General features: G+C 41.2%; 1 long non-coding RNA gene across 1 annotated transcript; it reads left to right on the forward strand.

Annotated features, from left to right (window-relative positions):
- The first annotated feature begins 4,116 nt into the window (after positions 1 to 4,116).
- Positions 4,117 to 9,509, forward strand: LOC112675858 (uncharacterized). Its single transcript, XR_003146120.3, has 3 exons — positions 4,117 to 4,252; positions 6,139 to 6,266; positions 7,014 to 9,509. It is a non-coding gene; the product is annotated as an uncharacterized LOC112675858 (long non-coding RNA).
- Positions 9,510 to 19,754: the final 10,245 nt, after the last annotated feature.

Raw genomic sequence — 19,754 nt, forward strand, 5'->3', positions numbered from 1 at the left:
ATTTCCAAATGTAAGGGTTTTTTCTCATTATAATTTTTATTATTGATTTCTAACTTAATTACATTTGAAATTTATTCATAGAAATTCCATTTACGCTTAAAAGGAAGCAATAATTTCCAACTGCAGAGTACAATGTTCTCTATATGCCCCTTTTATCAAGCATATTAATGTGTTGAGTCTTCTATGTCTTTATTGATATTTATCTGTTGAATCTATGAATTAAAGATGATAAAGATGTTTGTATGATAAAGATGTTTAAAATCTCCCACTAGCACAGTGGATTGGTCTAGCTTCATTTTTCATGCTGTCATTTGTTTGCCTTATGTATTTTGAGCATAAATAGATCGATAATGATAGATAGATGATAGATAGAGAGATAAATAGATAACAGATAGTCTTACCAGTTTGAAATTGTTTTATGTGTTTGGGAAATCAAGCATTTTACTACTATGTAGTGACCTCTTATTACTCATGTTGTTTGCCTTAAAGTCTGTTTTTTTCTGATACTAATATATTTTTCCAGCTTTCTTTTGATTAGTATTTACCTATTGTATCTTTCTCCCTCCTTTAACTTCCAATATTTCTACATCCTTATGTTTGAAATGTGTCTCATGTAAGTAGCATATGATAGATTATATATTTTTTTATCCAGGCTATCAGTTTTCCCCAAGTTTTTATTTAAAATCCAGTTAGTTATTATATAGTGTAATACTAGTTTCAGGAGTAGAATTTAGTGATTCATCACTTACATATAACACCTGGTGCTCATCACAAGGGCCTGTCACCCACCTAGCCCATCCCCCTGCCTAGACTCCTCCAGCAGCCCTCAGTTTATTCTCTATAGTTCACTAGGGTCTGTTTCTTGGTTTGCCTTTCCCTCTCTCTCTCTCTCTCTCTCTCTTTCTTTTTACTTTCACTTTTGTTCATCTGGGGTTTTTTTTCTTAAATTCCACATATGAGTGAAATCCTGTGGTATTTGTCTTTCTCTGACTTATTTCACTTAGCATTATACTCTCTAGCTCTATCTATGTTGTTGCAAATGGAGAGATTGCATTATTTTTGATGGTTGAGTAATATTCCATTATATATATATATATACATATATATAATATACCACCTCTTCTTTATCTATTCATCAGTCAATGGACTCTTAGTTCCCATAATTTGGTTATTGTTGATTCAATTTTTGTCTTTTAACTGGAGAGTTTAGTTCTATTCCATTCATCATAATTAGTAATATATTTGCATTTATTTCTACCATCCTACTATGTGTTTTACATTTGTCTCACTTTTTCTGTTTTCCCACACTCCACTTCTCGTGAGCTAAGTGAGGGGTTTTTTTTATTTATACATTTGTATTCCATAGTTTTTTTTCCCTATTGGCTTCTATTTGTTTGGAAGTTATAGCCTCTGCATCTTTTCTTCTTGGGGTCACCTTAAAAATTTTAATATGCATTTTTTAATAATTCTAAAATTAACATCTTTACCTCCTCCTGAAAAATTCATGGTTTTTAAATGTATTTTAAATTCCAATTATTCCCACCTTCAATCCAATGTTTATGCCAGTTGATAGTTTACTTCTAATATGTTTTTACCCTGGAAATGTGATATTATCATTTTATAGAATTAAGGTTTATTCATATTTATCCACATACTTAGAATATATTTGTGCACTATCCCTTCTCGTATCTCACATTGTCCCTCTTGGACCATTTTCTCCCATCTGAAGTATAATGTGTAGAATTTTATTTAGTGGAGATCTTCTGGGTAAATAATCTGCTTTATTCGTTTTATTTAAGATTTTTTTAAATTTATTTGGCAGAGGGAGAGAGAGAGAGAGAGAGAGAGAGAGAACAATCAGGGAGAGCAGAAGAGGGAAAGGGATCCGGACACAGGGTTAGATCCCAGGACCTTGGGATCATGACCTCAGTTGAAGGCAGACACCCAACCCACTGAGCACCCAGGCATCCCTATTTCTTTTATTTTAAACATCTTTACTTTGCCCTCAGTTTTGAAAGAATCATTTGGCTGGATATAGAATTTTTGTTAACAGTTATTTTCTGTCAGCACATCATGCCCTCTGGCTTCCATTAAAGTGGAGAGAAGTCAGCAGTAATACTAATTGCCATGCTTTTGTAAAAGACCCATCTTTCCTCCCTGACTGCTTTCAACATCACTTCATCACCTCTTTTTCTTTATTCTGTAGTTAATATGTCTAGGACTGTGCTTCCTTTTATTCATCCTCCTTTGGCTTTGTTAAAGATTAGTGTCTTCCAAGAGTTCTCGAAAATTCTTAGCCATTATCTGTTAGAAGGAAATCCTCTCCCCATATCTAAAGGAAACTTCTCATTTGATTCTCTCTCTAAACTTGCCTTATTTTCATATTTCTTAACTTCTCCAGTTTATATCCATGGTAATGTCATTGCATCTGTCTTCATTATTTCTCTCTAACTGTATCTAATTTTCTGGTTACTCCATCATTCGAAGTGCTAATCTCCATTATTGTATTTTTCCTAGTCAAAAGTGTTATTTCGTTGGTTCTTTTTCAGATCTACTTGCTCCCTGCTCACATTTTCAAGATTCATTTACCTCCCAGAATCCTTGGTTTCAGTTTGTTTGGGAACTGAGAGGATTATCTTATTTCTATATCAGCTCAGAGATAACATTTGTAAAGATTTAAAGAAATACTTTATCCAGTATTTCAGTTGTTTTGGATGGGAAAATTGTTCTGGCTATCCAATCTACTCTATTGCTGGAAACAGAAATGATCAAGCTGTTTTATTTTTAGCCAAAGCTAATTTCCAGATCGCTCTGCACCTGTAAACCTGAAACAATTTGCATGAACACTCCTTCCCTTTCTAACTAAAAAGAATTTCCAAAGAGGATAACCAATGGACTTTTCTTAGAGGAAAACATGCCAATCTGCCTGTTCCAGAGGCTCCCAGAATGACATTTCTAACTCACATTTGTTTGTCAAGCATATGTGTATTAGAAGTGTTACCTCCATTTTCACCATCACTCTCTGAGGTAGATATTATTACTAGTTCCACTTTACTGATAAGCAACTGAGGAGAGAAATGGTTATGAAATTTGCCCAAATAACGTAGTGACAGTGGGAAGCATTCAAGCTCCAGAGCACATGCTCTTAAGCTCGCTGCTATGTTATCTCTGTTAGAAGATGAGCAATCAGTGCAAAACTAGCTGCCTGAGAAATGTGGCCCATATTGGATTGTTCAGGGGAAATTATTCCTCTAGCATCGTGGTTCTTAACTGGCACAGCCCATCAGAAGCACCCAGGGAGTGTCTTCAAAACATACGTGGCACCTTCCAAGTAGACATTCTAATTTAGTTGGTTGGAGTGGAGTCTTTTATCAAGTCTCCCCTGCAGTACTGGTGGACCCTCTTGATCAGAACCTCTCCTCTGTGGGTGTTCCAGGGCTCTCACCCCGAAAAGCTTCCTCTCTCTTAGTTCACATGTTAGAACACTTTATCAGGTTTTAACTTCCCAGAGAAATGGACGTTGGGCAAGAGAGATGTCATCTCACCAGTCACCATCTGGATGTCCTTGAGCAATTCACTCCCCCAAATCTGAGCCTCGGTTTCTTCCTGTCAAATGAGAGTCTGTTTTAGTGCTAACATTGAAAATTCTCAGTCACTGAATAAGCCCGATATATTTTGGATCAGCACTGTGTGGCAACAAGTCAGTGCTCAGAGAAGGAAAGTTCTGGCTTAAACTAGGCCTGGGAATTACTTATGGATTTCATATATCCATCACTCCATATGCATGGATATTTGGAAGGGAGAGTCATCGCAGGATGCTGCCACTTAAGTGATCCTAACTCATCTCCAACACAGAAGACCCTTGCTGAAAGCCCATGCTTTCTCCTTGCTAGTTAAGTGCTTAAGAAAAGCACAAGCTACAATTTAACTGGGGAAGAGTCACTAAGGGACAAAATCCTAAAAAAAGACGGGGAGGCCCAGACTGAGAATGCCACCCACCTCCACACACACACACCCCTTCTGTCAAGGATGCTGAAGCCATCTGGTCAGAAAGAAGCTGCTTTTAAGGAATTTGGCTTTGTTGGGCCTGTGTATAAAATTCCAACACAGATGTTCCTTGGCAACCAAGCACCTGACTTCTCTGGACCAACATGGTAACAACTCTCCCTCCCTGGCTAGTTCTGGCCCTGGGTTTGAACCAACTTAGTCCTTCATTCAGTGCTTCTGGCCTGAGCTCTCCTAACCCCCAAAGGTAACCAAACATTGCCCTGCAGGGTTGAGCCAGATGTCCTTCTCCTCAGTGCTCCCTACCCTGTGCTTTATAGGGTTTCACGGCTCTGCTTTGTCCACTCATAGTGCTCCCAAGCCCAGAAGTCAGGGAGAAGTCCCTTCACATGTACTTAGAAATGTGAAGGTGATATGCTGAGTTTTCTGAGGACCCCAACCAGCCATGGGCATTGATTCATAAAACAACCTCACCTATTCATGTGGAACCCCCCAAGACATGACCTGGCTTCCCCACCAGCCCCGTGCCTGTCTCTGGATCACCATCTAAGCCTGGTTCTGTTGCCTAGACACGCCTGGCCTCCTGTGGTTGCCTTTGTAAATCCCAGGTGAGGCCTTAGTTCCTAAGGAGAGGGGCTAGGGCTTCATTCTGCTTCCCTCACAGAGGTTCTTTAGAAAGGCCACTGGGGGGATCTCTGGGTGGCACAGTGGTTTGGCGCCTGCCTTTGGCCCAGGGCGCGATCCTGGAGACCTGGGATCGAATCCCACGTCGGGCTCCCGGGGCATGGGGCCTGCTTCTCCCTCTGCCTATGTCTCTGCCTCTCTTTCTCTCTCTGTGACTATCATTAATAAATAAAAATTAAAAAAAAAAAGGCCACTGGGGGGATCCCTGGGTGGCACAGCAGTTTAGCGCCTGCCTTTGGCCCAGGGCACGATCCTGGAGACCCGGGATCGAATCCCACGTCGGGCTCCCCGTGCATGGAGCCTGCTTCTCCCTCTGCCTATGTCTCTGCCTCTCTCTCTCTCTCTGTGACTATCATAAATAAATAAAAATTAAAAAAAAAAAAAAGAAAGGCCACTGGGCAAGGGGTTGACAGAGATGGTGGCAGTGGGAATGGAAGCTAGGAGGACCTGGTTCTATACGAATAAGGTAATGTATTTAGTGCGTTACCTGGAGTACGAGAAAGACTTACCATAGGTTGGCTATTATTAGAGCGCTGGGTAGGTGGCAGATCTTCCAGATACCATTTGAAGCACTCTGCATATATTCTCCACAATTCCTAATACATTTCCTTCTAGCTGTTATTATTCTCACAATTTTATAGCTGAAGAAACAGAAGTTCAGAGAGGTTAAATAATTTGTCCAATGTCACACAGCCAGCAGCAGTCATTTCAAATACAAATGAGTCCAACTCTAAAATCTGGATGCTTTCCACTATTCTAGGTTGTCTTATTTCCCCTATGAAATGGCAAGTCTCTCAATGCATTTGTTTCTTAAAACAACTAATAAAATATTCTTTTAAAAATATTCATAGGAGCTATGAGGGGGAAAAAGGCTACCCTAATCAATCTGGATATTGTAATAGAGCATAAAACTATGCTCTGGCCTCCTGGAAGCCCAAAGAGGAAATGAAAGAGAAGAAATTTGTCTTCCTGGGCCCTCCTTTCCTGATAGCTCTTGCTTCCTCCCTCCATTCCCCCACCCCTCCCCCCACCCCAACATCTACTTCTGTTCCTCTACCAGAAGGATTCTGGAGCCTGGTGCTTTATTCTCAGCCAGGGCAACATCCCATGCCCTGTCCTGTCTCTCCGCCCTCAGCCTGCCAGCCTGCCACCAGTTATCATTTTTTTCTGTATTTGATGGTTACATAAAAATCAGTGAGTAAGCCCTATGCACTTAAGGCTTGATCTGAGCAGAACAGGTAATTACACACCAGAGCAGAGTATGGTGAAGGGTGGAGTTTAAGGTTTAGAGAAGAAGGGCAGTAGACATGTCTCCAACGGAGAAAGCATCTCCCATAAGTGGCAGGAGTAAAAGGGAAAATTCAGAATGGGAGTATCTTTGGGAACCCCACATATTGTAGAGTCCCCTAACTGCTCTACCATGGGTTGGGCTGCTCATCCTCTTAACAGGTCAACAATACAAGGTCAAGCAAGTTTCACTAAATAATCCTGGAAGAACAGGACTGCTTCTCTGGACATTGTATCCACCTCCTACTCTTCTGGTGTGCAGGGCCCAGGCAGCTAATGAAATCCTATAGGTAAGCAAGAGCAGATCAGCCTAGTCCCAATTTCCAGAGACTGAAAGTATTTTGAGAATCTGAGAATCCACGTGTCCATCAGGCATTTACATAAACTGAATGACCATTACTGTGAATCACTATTTCACAAACATACCAGACACTGTGAAATTTATTGTCCTTGGTTCTTTTGATTTTAAGGAAGAAAGTCGGGGGAAGGGCTCTTTGGTAGCGATGTCATTGAGTGACGAAGGAGGCCGATTCTCCCGGTATATCAGTCAAGATTCTCCAGAGAAATAGAGACAGTAGAGGTATGAATTGATGCTGAAGTCTTGGAGCAGAATTTCTTCTCCAGGAAACTTCAGCTTTTGTTTTTAATGTCTTCAACTGATTGGATGAGGACCACTCACATTATTGAGAAGAATCCTCTTAATTTAAAAGTCAACAGATTGTAGATGTTGATCACATCTACAAAATGTCTTCATAACAAAACTTTTATTAGTATTTGATCAAATAATAGCCTAGCCAGGTTGACATAAAACTAACCATCACACATGCACATCCAGGAACAGGAACCATCACAGCCTCCTGAAGACAGGAACAAGAATTGTTCTGGATCTACCAGTACCCAGACATTAATGTGATTCAGTCGCTTCCTCCCAATCTCTTCTACTCCCAAATGGCACTTTTTTTTTTTTTTCCTGTACCTTCACTTCAGATTTCCCAGAAAGAAAACATATTGATTCAGGTCATTTTTTTTCATCCTAGGCCATGTTAAGGTCAGTGTGAGGATAGATTGACCTGGAGTCAGGTGATCTCCCCATGGCCCAATCACCATTTGTCCCCATGCAAAGGCCAGCAAGGGCTTTGTCTCAGAAGAGGCTACTGTGGGCCAAGAGTTTCAGCTACGCAAGAATTTGGAGCACAGCAGACCCCGGACAGCACATCTACACCTGCCTTTCTACCTTCTCAGCACCAAGCTAATGGATCCTAATCACAAACACTGCTGCACAGAACTTCTCTCTCCCAGCGAGGAGACAACCAAAGACTCACGTCCAATAGGCAGAGTGTGCAGCGGCCATGTGGGGCGGCCCCTTACAAAGTGGTTTCTCAGCATGAAGGCCACAATCTGCTGCTGATACTCATTCCTTTCATGTTCCCTCTGCAACCTTTTCTAGGGGTTATTCCTTATCCTTCTGCAAACAAAGGGCAAATGGTGAATGTAACAATCACCAACACACCTAGTAAATATGAAGGAAAAACAGAGCATTCTTAGGCTAGCAATAACTAAATTAATAACATCTACCATTTAAAAAGAAAATGGAGGGGGATATGGTATAATTATCCAATTTTCAGATATTTTAACAAGGAGGGGAAAATAAACCTGAAAAAAATGAGAGATACCATGCCCTTAATTCTAGAGTTAGTTCCAAGGCTGTAACTAACATTAGTGGCTCTTCTCCTCCCTCCTTCCATATTACCTTTGATTTTTGCTCAATGGAGTTGAATCTAACTTTTGCTATCAGGAAGTCTTTGGCTGCAAATAATAGAAAATCCAACGAATAGTGGCTTAAATAAACAGGGATTTGTTTTTCTCATATAACAAGATGTAGAAAGCAATTTCTGATGTTGGTCTAGCAATGATGTCAGGAATCCAGGGGACCTAAGTCCATTCCACTCTCACCCTCTCCCTCCTGATCACAAGATGCCACCGTGGGCGTCCTGGCCGTGTGCAAGGCAGGAGGACTAGAGAGGAATAGACACCGGCTGCGTCTTGACTTTTAATCAGCAAAGCCAAAGCTTTTCTAGGAGCGTCCAGCAGGCTGCTCCTTCTGTCTTCTTGGCCAGAACCCCATCACATGACCACTCCTAGCTATGTTGGAGGCTGTGAAACCAAATATCTAGCAAAAAAAAGAGAGAGAAATGTCATAACGGACTTAGACCAAATGTGATTCTTTGGTCATGGCAGATTACCTTCCTCCAAACAACACAAGCAAGGAAGAGGTGAGGAAATGACTGTGTACTTGGTGCACCTGCCTACACGAGAGCCATAGTTTTCTGCTACCTTTTATAGTTCCCTATGTCCTACTTTATAGTAGCAACTTCCTGGATAATCAACACCAATCTGTTTGGCCAATGTCCTGTACCCCCTAACATTTATCTAACCACCTGGTGGCAGATCTGGTTCCACGGGGCTTACATCATGGTCCTCGTTGGAAGTATTTCTCTACTGGGTCGTGAAACTTCCAGACCAGTAGAGTCTAGCTGCAGTGGTAAAAATGCATCATCAAGCAGAGGCATGAGTAGATTCCCACCTCCACCTGGAGACTCTCAGCTTTTTAAATTTTCTGGTTGTAGGAGGAGATAGAAGCATATAAAAGAACTTAAAATTATTAATGAATTCATAGTTCCTTTATCTCTTTATATCTTTTCTCAACCAGTCATTACCAAACAAGAGTGATATGAGTGTCTGTGAAATGGTTTTGACTTTCAAAACCCTTTCAAAAGGGTTCTCCATTCTTGAAGGAAGACAGAGACCCACTGGTCCAGTGGGAAGATGTCCAGGAGTTAGAAGTTTTTTGTGTTCAGGCTGGCTCTGCAGCTACCTAACCAGCTGGGCACCTTCGGAGAGATCATCTCCTCTGTCAGGACCTCAGCGACATGCTCTGGAAGATCAGCAGGATGGACTAGATGATCACAAAGGCCCTTTCCAGCTTGCTATATTTTCTAATTTATTAGGATTAGGATTAATTTATTAGGATTATTAATTTATTAGGATATTCATTAGAATTATAAATTAGGATCTATTAACTTATCTTGCAATTTTGAAATCTTATGATCCTATTACTCTCAGGGTTGAACTTTCTTTGCTGTTCTTAGTTTGCCTCCGTTTCAAAAGATAGACATCCTCTCATTTACCCTAAAGGGAATGGGCTTTCTAGGTTAACTAGAATATACTGCAGTGGCATGTAAGAAGACACCCGGTGGTGATTGGTCATACCATATTATTCACAACTTCTATTTTCAACAATAAGAAAAAAAGGAAGGAAGGAAGGAGTTTGGTACAAAAGTCTTAAATCTCCCCTAAGAAAAATAAAGCAAATTGAAACTGTCTGGATTTTATTGGGGTCTTTCACCTTCTAGACTCATTGGCAATGCATCAAAAGTAACACAAGGTTCTAAGAGAATTCATTAATGCCGAAGTTCATTTAGTCACATTTGGTGCAAAAATGACGGTGTACTGGGGTGAAATAAATCTTCATTTAAAAAATAAATGTCAAGGCTGTTTGAAGATTTCTTCAAAATTGTTTGAGTTTTTTACACCTTTCTTTCTTACCCATAAATGATTACATGGTATGCTACAGAGAACATGGAGCTAGGAATCAGTTACCGAAAATCGTTGGCGGTATTAATCATGTGGCCCTAACCAAGAAGTCCTTTTATTTCCTTTAGTTTCAAAATAGAAATGATGATAATTAACACTAAAGGCTTCAGTGAGAATAAGATCACACCAGAAGAAATACAGTAATATATGCCAAAACTTTTGTAAGCTATAAAATGATATAATTATAATGAAAGACACCTTTGAGTTAATGTGGAAATGATTTGAAAAGAATGTAAAATATATAATTTATAATTAATAATCTTTTTTGAAGTTCAAAAGATCTTTTCCACCTGATATTTTTTAGATACATTTACCATAATCCAAAGCAGCTGAACTCATATATATACACATACATACACACTTTCTTTAGTAGCATGTTAGAAATTTGTTTTAATTTATTCAGGAAAAAGAAAAACAAAATATTTTCAATACCCTAATTGTAGTTATTGTTTTACAGGTGCACACATGTCAAATCTTATCAAGTGTACATTGAAAATACGTACGATTAATCAGATATCAATTATATCTTAGTAAAACTGTAAAAAAATATTAATTCTGAAAGGTCAACTAACTTGGAAGATTAGGGCAGCCCGGGTGGCTCAGCAGTTTAGTGCCACCTTCAGCCCAGGGCCTGATCCTAGGGCCCCGGGATCGAGTCCTTTGTCGGGCTCGACAAAGGGCTGCATGGAGCCTGCTTCTCCCTCTGCCTGTGTCTCTGCCTCTCTCTCTCTCTGAGTCTCATGAATAAATAGATAAAATCTTTTTTAAAAAAAGTAAATAAATAAAAATAAAGTGAATTCACCACGAATAATATTGTCTAAAAATAAAAATTAAAAAAAAACATGGAAGATTATATTCTGGTTGACTCACTCTTCTGGCTTCCTTGTCCTGCGTCTTCATTCCTGGAAATGTTCTGAGAGAATGTAGTCAGCACACATTCCTAGCATTGAGCTCCTTCCAGTTAAGATTTCAAGACTCCCTACCACCTCTGGCGGTCATGTGGCAGTAAATGAAGACGGGGACTCTGCAAGAATCCCTGGCCCTGACGGGAGCCCAGCTTATCCTTCTCTGAGAATTCGGCCCTGAAAGGCAGACTCATCAGCTCATTCCTCAGGGAAATAAATGGAAGAGGAAGGATGAGGGGAGAGAGAGAAAAAGAGAGACAGACAGACAGACAGAGAGAAAGGAAGAATGGGCAGCCCTGGGATTCGAGCCCAATACAAAAGCAAGCAAGAAAAGTAGGGCCGCCTTGAGACAATGGATTGCTGCCTCCCAGCATCCTTCCTTTCCCTTCGCCTGAGGTTTTGCTGCCAAACACATTCAGGCGAGGCCAGACAGGAGAACAGATTCTACTGAAAGCCATTTCACCCAACACAGAGATTTCTAAACGGAGAGACCATTTGAAGTTTAATACAGGACTAGAAGTGATAGGACATTTGCAAGATGACAGGAAGTTTTGGCAGAGATGCTAAGAGAAGGCTGACCACTCTGCCCAAACGGAGTCCTCTCCCGCCAACAGCAGGTACTGATTCATTCCTTTGCTTTCAGGTTTTCACTTTTACACGAAGTCAATCCTTCTGGGAGTGCCCTGTACAGATAATATTTTTATTCTCAGACAGGTTTGATGAGGGTCAGAAAGCCCAAGCAGAGGTTCTCAGGATTGCTTGCCCATTGAAGTTACCTGACTAGATTTTTAAGCTACTGATACCAGGCTCTCAGCTCCACAGATTCTGACTCCACTGGTTTGGGCTTGAGCAGAGGGATTTTTTTTTTTAAGTCCTCCAAAAGATTTTAATGTGCAGCCAAAGTTGAGAAGCATCTCTCTTGGGCAGGGGACCCACACGGCTGGCTGGTAAGCGGATTCCCTAGGAGCCTGGTGAACATACAGATGTGTGGCTCCTCCTCAGACCTTCTGCCTGAGAATCTCAGGGGGTTTGTCCTACAGCCATCCCTTGGCCCTGGTGGTAAGAGCTCCAAGGAAGTATCCTCATCCACAGCCGCGCACTCTCACTTCACCTAGAGCATAAGGCCTAAAGCAATGCTTCTCAAACGTGCATACTGATTACCTGAGAATCTGGTCAAAACGCAGATTCGAGGAAGGAGTCTGAGACTCTGGGTTTCTAACTAGCTCTCATCTGCTGCCCAAGCTGCTATGGACCACATTTTAAGGAGCAAGGGCCTATAGCCGTGGTTTTCAACCTTGGCTATCCATAAAAAAAATCCTGCAGTCTGGGGAAGTCTGATTCAATCGGCCTGGGGCACTGGGATTGTTTTTTAAAATGCTCCAGATAATTCTTAACCAAGGTTGAGAACCACAAATAAGCAAAAACAAAACACTATGTTGAAGGGATATATCTGCTTTAGGATTTTTGATGCTTTATTCTACGACAGGAACAAAATACATTAAAACAAGAGCGTATGTAATTTCTCTGTAGAGAATGGATCTTGAGGAAGAGCCTTTTGCTTGTCAAAGAAATGGCACAATGCAGAGGCTGGTGGTGGAAAGAGAACTCTTTCTACAGAAAAAAAAAAAAAAAGGAGCATGGAGCTCTGAGAGAAGATGATTCCCAGATGCTGCATGACACAGGAGACAGGGAAAAGCTGCTGTGAGGATGGAACTTGGGTAAAGACAGAGAAATGACTCTAGAGAAATTTAAGACAGTTTTACTGTGCCTAGGGCCATGTAGCCTCCTTCCTCAATGTCCAGAAACCTTCAACAAAGACCTAGTCCAAATGATAGTTGGCCTCCCCTCTGTGGTGGATTTTGTTTGGTTTTTGCCTGGGTCACTCTACCTAATGGGGTTCTCATAAGGACCCTATTATTATGTTTGGAGAAGGTAAACAATGTGCCCCAAGTCTGGCAGCTGGCAGGCCAAGGCAGGGCTGAAAGCTGAATCTGACCCCCCAGGAGGAGACTGAGGCCTCTGGCTTAGCTGGGTTTGCTAGAGAAGAAACAAGGCTTCCAGGAAGAGAAAATAAGGGTTTGGATGGAAGAATAGGCTTCTGCTAAAGGCAGGAAGGCTGCCACTCAGCCCCCACCCCCCCACCCCCATCCAGGCCTGAACCCCAGGGAAAGAGAGAGGAGAGAAGAGTCATGATGTGAAAAGTAGAAGAGCTTTCTCTTCAGGTATCTCTGGGCAGACCCCAAGTGGCCTGCCTCAAGAACAAAGAAACACAAGGTAGGCCAAGGGTTCTTCTTGCTCTGACAGGAAACAGGGCTTCAGGAACTCTGGGAACACAGCACTCGTTCAACAAAACATTTATTTAGCACCTACTGCATGCCTAGTGTTGTGGCTTCGGTGACAAGCAGTTCTAGTGCTAGAACGAAGACACGCCTCCAAAGATGTGAAGTTCACAGGCTTCTTACGCCCAAGTTCACCGAGGGCAGAGGTGCCTCTCTCTGTACGTGTTTCTGCCTCCCACACCTCTTCAACATTACTCATTTCACCAGGGAAAAATTATTTCTAACTTTCCTCATGCTCTAAAGGTTTCTGGAACTCAAAAATGAGAAGGAAGTGTCCATAAGATTAAAACAACTACCGGGTATGTTGCAAGAATGTTCTCTCATAGCTCCTTCAGGAATGCACACAGTGTAATGTAATCCACAAATCAACAAGAGTTCCAAGGGTTATTTCTTTAGTGGCTCCTCAATATAAGTTTCCACATCACACCAAGGAGCAATTCAGCAAATAACTCTACAGAGGCCCATTTCGCAAGGGCCCGCCCAGAGGGGCAGCTGCATTCAGGACAATGTTAAACAAATAATTCTTAAATTGAGGGGTGGTTGAGGTGTTGAGATTCCCTTCGAGAACTGGAAGAAAACACTATGGAATGTCTCCCTGAGAGAAAACAGACATCTTGCACTAACACACAAAACGCTGCCTAGGATTCCAGTTCCCAGACCCCCTGAACCCCAGTCACAGACCTGTCAGGGTCTGTGAGACCTGAATACCGATTTGAGGATGCCTAGCTCAGGGGAAAGGGTGAACAGCACATCCTTCAGGGCACCCTTCATAAATATTTTCTTTCAGTGGGGTTCTAGACAAAAACAAGGCAGCTACGAGTTTGAGGTTATGTTCTCAACAGGAAGCTGAAGCAGCTGCCACTCTTCAGTGACATCATAAACACAGGGGACTCATCATGACTTCTCTGGCTCATCCAACTCCTATAGTTGAAATCCCACCCTCTTCCGTTTACCTCCCATCAGCTGGTTTGGAAGAGGCATCATCTTAAATAACCTGCCCTAAGATATAAATGACTAATAGCCCTAAACCCACCTGGGGATCTTTCCATTTCAAAGAGGGGCAATGTTTATCCAAATGGTGACATTTCAGAACAAGCGACAAAAGAAAATAATTCCAGAGGGACAAAAGAAGGAAAATAGATAATGAGCACCTACTACATGTCAGGCATTGCATGTTATTTATTTGATTTTCCCAACGCTGCTGTCCACCCTTTACTAAGAAGGAAGCTGATGCCCCAAACACAAGATAATTTAACGCCGTAGAGCAGGGTTCTCAACTTGTGTGCACACTGGAGTCACCTGGGGACTTTCAAAGACACTGGGTCCCACCCCAGAGATTGTAGCCTTGGCTTTGGCATTTTTAAAAGATGCTCTGAGCATTCTACTATGCGGACAGGTTGGCAACCCCTGTCAGAGAGGAGATGGTGGAGGTGTTAAAGGCCCCAGTTCTTTCTTACTTCAGGGCAGATATCCTGCTGGACACACCCAACCCTCATCTGAGTTATATAAATCTTGGACTAGTTTTTTTTTTATATATATAAATTTGTTTTTTATTGGTGTTCAATTTGCCAACATATAGAATAACACCCAGTTTGAACTAGTTTTGTAACAGTTGGTATGTACCTGCCAACTCAAGTCCCTGTCCTCCCCATGACTCCCCTTCCTTGCCCTGGCTCCAGGGTACCCCCTATGCCAGGAAGACTCTGGCAAAAATGTTGTCAAGTATCTTGAAGATCATCCCTGATAGTTTCTGTGCTTATTTGCCTTTCACACCACCTGAGTACATGTGAGCAAAGTTGGAAAGAAAATTGGGGAAGTTTTCTGGGCATCAGTTCCACGAAGCTGAAAACTCTACCCTTCACCTGTTCACCATACTGACACTAACTGGAAATACCAACAGCAAATTGGGACCGTTGCTCAGTTTTTTGCAAGATATAGCTTAGGACTTTGAAATCAAAATATGTTTTGTTCTTGAATGTACCAACTCCACTGTCAAGTGGTCCCCTTGAGTTGTCCAATAAATAAGAGATACTAAGAAAGAAAAAAGGCTCAGGAAATGATCTCAGCCTTCCCAGCCGACTATACTTTCCTGTAATACAAGCAGCAGGTCAGGCAAGTCTGAGGTTTAAGCAAGAAATTCTTGTCCCCTGTGGGGCAAAGAGCAGAGGAGTACAGCTTTCCATCATTAACCAGAGTAAACCACATGAAATGGGACAATCAGGCAACATGCAAAAACAAGCTGGAAGCACCCGGCCTCTATACATCTGGTCAGAGACAATAAATACAGAAAATGAAAACAATACATTTCACTATTAGTTCCATCTCTTTCATAATTAATTGCAGAAGAATATAAGTAGTGATAAAGATCTTTATCTTACCTAAGGCACCCCAGCTGTCTGTGTATCCCCCACGTTAGTGCCTGTAGAAAGTGTGCCCTTCTTTATGCATTGAACAAACATCAGTGGAATGCCTACTATTTGCCAGGACCTCTGCTAGGAGAAAGGGTGGAATGTAAGCCTGAGTAAGACATGATGTTGGCTCTCAGGAACCCACAATCCAGGAGAAAGACACAGAAACAAATTATTATAATGCACTCTGATAAAAGCTGTAACCAGTGCTCGTGCAGGGTGCACGGGAGCTCCGCACAAGGTGTAAGTAGTTTGGCTGCGGGTTAGGAGAGAACTCATGGAGAAGTCATACCTGACATTATGCTATATAGTGGATGGGTCCAGTTGATTCCTCCTATTTATTCCAACCCTGTCTTCAGATTTTATAAAAGAAGAGAGAAAGACACACTGGAAGCAGTCCCAGATCAAGCATAAACATGTTTTAAAGGCCCCCAAAGAGTGTCTGTTAGTATCTGCTGGGTCCTGAAAAATGTCAGACTAAGGTATGACTTGAAGATTATGTCATGACATTTAAGAATCGTTCTTTGGCCAGAAAATGGTAGATACTTTTGCTATGAATCATGCATTTCCCCCAAACCTCTGATTCTCTCAAATTTTCCTTGGGGCTTCTCAGAGGCACTAATGAGCTCTCTGAAATGGCACCATATTTGATTATGTTTGCCTCAGCATTCCAATAAGGAAAACTGGGCTTAGGCTTTCACATTGAAAGTTTGGTTGGATTTTGTTTCTTCGCCTCCTCTCCTCCTACTTCTTTTTATGGGCTGGCTTGGAGTGCTGTTTTCAAATAAAATTTAAAAAGAAACTCCTGACATGCCTAAGCAGAGGCTTCGGGGGGATGTGGTGGACCTGACGATTCTTTGGAAGTATAAGTGGAGTCACTGAACCCTCTTCCCTAAAGAACAGCTTTCTTTCAAAGCCTGCTGCCTGGCAGGTAAAGGCGTGTCGGAATAGGGGAGTGGAGAAATTTATTCTAAAAGTAAATCTAAGAGCAAAATATTTGAGTGAAATGAGCAAAAATGACCCCTTTCATTCCCATTCAACAATCACTGAAGGCAGAGGCTTTTCCCATAAACTCATGTGTTCATCATTCTATTTACTGAGCATCTATACAATCCAAGAACTGGAGGTGAGGAATCAGAAGTGTAAGATGAAGGACAGGGCTCTCAAAGGATTATACACCTTATTTATAGACATGTACAGTAATTTTATTCTTTAAAAATCTTGAATAAATAGGGCACAGTGCTGAGTGTGGAAGTGGCCAGTCTTAGTCTCTATCTATTCTACTGGAATCTATCAATGTTTTTTTCATTATCTTAGGGCCTTTTAAGAAAAAAAGCCTTTGCGGGATCCCTGGGTGGCGCAGTGGTTTGGCGCCTGCCTTTGGCCCAGGGCGCGATCCTGGAGACCTGGGATCGAATCCCACGTCGGGCTCTCGGTGCATGGAGCCTGCTTCTCCCTCTGCCTATGTCTCTGCCTCTCTCTCTCTCTCTGACTATCATAAATAAATAAAAATTAAAAAAAAGAAAAAAGAAAAAAAGCCTTTGCAAGAAGCAAAGGTTATATAGTTGAGATCATCTTGAGTATACAATTTGAGGTTTGTTTTTTTTTTTAAGTTTACATGAAAAAACATGTCCCCTATCATGAAAACACCCTAGCCAATATAATCTTTAACTAGTTGCTTGGTATAACATTGTGTGGGTGTGCTATATAATTCATACAATTCATACTGTTTCTACAGTATTGGGCGTTTAGGTTGCTTTGGCAATAATAAATAACATAGCGATTAGCATCTGTGCCCATACATCTTTGTCTGCATTTCTGATTATTTCTCTAGAAGATTCCCAGAAAAGGAATTACTGAGTAAAGAATATGAATATTTTAAAGCTTTTTAAGCCCATTGCCAAATTGCTTTCTTGAACATTGGAAGCCATGCTTTTCTCCCCACACCCTCACCAGCCTTGGGTGATGCCTGAGTCTTAACCTTGCATGATGCAGCAGGGGGCAAATAGCATTTTATTATCGTGATTTGCATTTCTGTGATTACTGGTAAAGCTGAATGTGTTCCCATATATTTGTGAGGCGCTTTTATTTTCTTATCTGTGAACTGTTCACAGTATCTACCTACTTTCCTGTATTAATGTTTCAGTGTTCTTCTTATCGAAGTAGAAACTCTTTAAAGAATGAGGCTATTAACTCCTTCTCTACCACATTTGTGATAAATACGTATTCTTAGTTGGCTTTTAATTTGTTGTGTTTTTTTGTTTTGTTTTGTTTTTGTTTTAGAGAAAGAGAGAGAGTAAAGGAGGAAGAGGCGAGCAATTAATTCAAAATGCAAAGAGGACAAAAGCTATAGGGGCAGGCGGAGAGAAGAGGGAGAATCTTAAGCAGACTCCACACCCAGTGCAGAGCCCTACAAGGGGCTCAACCTCACAACCCTGAGATCGTGACCTGAGCTGAAATCAAGAGTCACACACTTAACTGACTCAGCCACCCAGGCACCTTTGTTTGTTTTTGTTTTTAACTTGCATTTACCATACACCTTAGTCTGATTCATTTCCTTCCCATTCTTCATCGATACTCCTATGTCTAATAACTCAGGGTGGTATATTCTAAAGGGGCCATATGTGAGGGACAGCCCAGACTCTGGAGAGGGATTATAAGGCCAGGAAATAGGGGCTGTCAGAACAGGACTCTTTTGGGCAGCAGGGAAGACATACGGCTAAATGTGTGAAGAGGAAACAAACAGGCAAGATGAGGCAAAGGGAAAATAAGGGTGGGAACATAAACAGAGCCAGAAGTGAAGTCTATTCAGAAATGAAAGCCAAGAGGTTCTACACTCTTCTTAAGGGTTGGCTCTCAACCTTCTAGCACACAAGAGTGAAAAGGTATGAAAAGGCTTTAGTAAGTCAGAGAGAGACCGTGGGGGAGAGTTAAGAGGTGAATATGGAAGGAACCAGAGAACAGAGAAAAAAAGAGGCAGAGTGCCCACAATAGATGTTTACTAAAGCTCAGTCACCTTCAGACGAGAGTGATGTGGTATTACAGACTCAGCGCATGGGAAACAAAAACTTCACCAGCTCTAGATGGTGACGTGCTGGGTTGGCCACAGAGAGAAGTGCTAAGATTGATAACATCTGACATTTATACAAAGTCTGGAAAACATATTGCACAGTGAAACATATACCTCTGCAAATTGGCACTAAGCTCTCCAGGAACCAAGGTGCCAAGACTCCTAAGGTGGGAAGCGTGAAGATCGCCATGGCCTACATGTGTGGGCGCAAGATGGACTGAGCTGTTGGATCAAACACAGATTGCACCACAGGACTAAGCTTCTCTCCACACAGAAAAGCATTGCTTGGATCTTTAGGTTCAAGTAATGGCATGTGAGATCATTTAGACCAACCTCCTATCCAAGATAAGTTAATGGAGAACGGCAAATTCATCTATGTGAAAAATCCAATGGAATCTACAAATGGTTGCAGGATACAAGATCAATATACAAAAATCAATTTTGTCTCTATAGATTAGCCACAATCAGGGATTGCAGTTATCAGACATGAAGATTTTAAGTGAAAAAGTGCCACAAGAGACAAAGAAGGATATTATATAATGATAAAAGGTCAATCTACCAGTAAGATAAAATTGTAAGTACATCCGCACATAAATCAGATCACCTAAATATATAAAAAAAATATATAAAACAAACACCGATAGAACTGAAGTGGAACTAAAAAACAATAATAGTAGGAGACTTCTGTGCTCCGCTTTCAATAACAGAGAAATCAACCACAGAGTTCCAACAAAGAAACAGTGGACTTAAGGGACAACATAGACCAAATGGACAAAAGAAATATCCAGAACTTTCAACCCAACAGTAACAGAATATATATTCTTTTCAAGCATACATGGAACATTCTCCAGAAGAGGTCACATGTTAGGCCACAAACCAAGTCTGAACAAATTAAAGAAGACTGAAATCATGCAAAGTATCTTTTCTGACCACAGTAGAAATTGCAATTAAAAATCAGTACCGTTTACAACAGCATCCAAAAATGAAATAGAGATAAATCTGGAAAAATTATGTAAAAGGCCCATACACTGAAAGCTATAAAATATTGCTGAGATAAACTAAAGAAGACCTAAACAAATTAAAAAATATTCTAGTTCATGGATCAGAAACTTCGATATTGTTAAGAAGTCAACTGTCCTCAAATTGACCTACAGATTCAAAACTATCCCAAAAACATCCTAGATAGGAATTTTAAATAAATTAACAAGCTGGTTCTAAAGGAATGAGAATGATCAAAACAAATCCGAAACAGAACAAAGTTGAATGGCTCACACTATCTGGTTTCAAAAATTATTACAAAGCAGGCAGCCCTGGTGGTTCAGCGGTTTAGTGCCACCTTCAGTCCAGGGTGTGATCCTGGAGACCTGGGATCGAGTCCCACATCGGGCTTCCTGCATGGAGC

The sequence above is a fragment of the Canis lupus genome, chromosome 30 (genome assembly GCF_003254725.2).
Source record: "Canis lupus dingo isolate Sandy chromosome 30, ASM325472v2, whole genome shotgun sequence".
NCBI classification, from domain to species: Eukaryota; Metazoa; Chordata; class Mammalia; order Carnivora; family Canidae; genus Canis; species Canis lupus.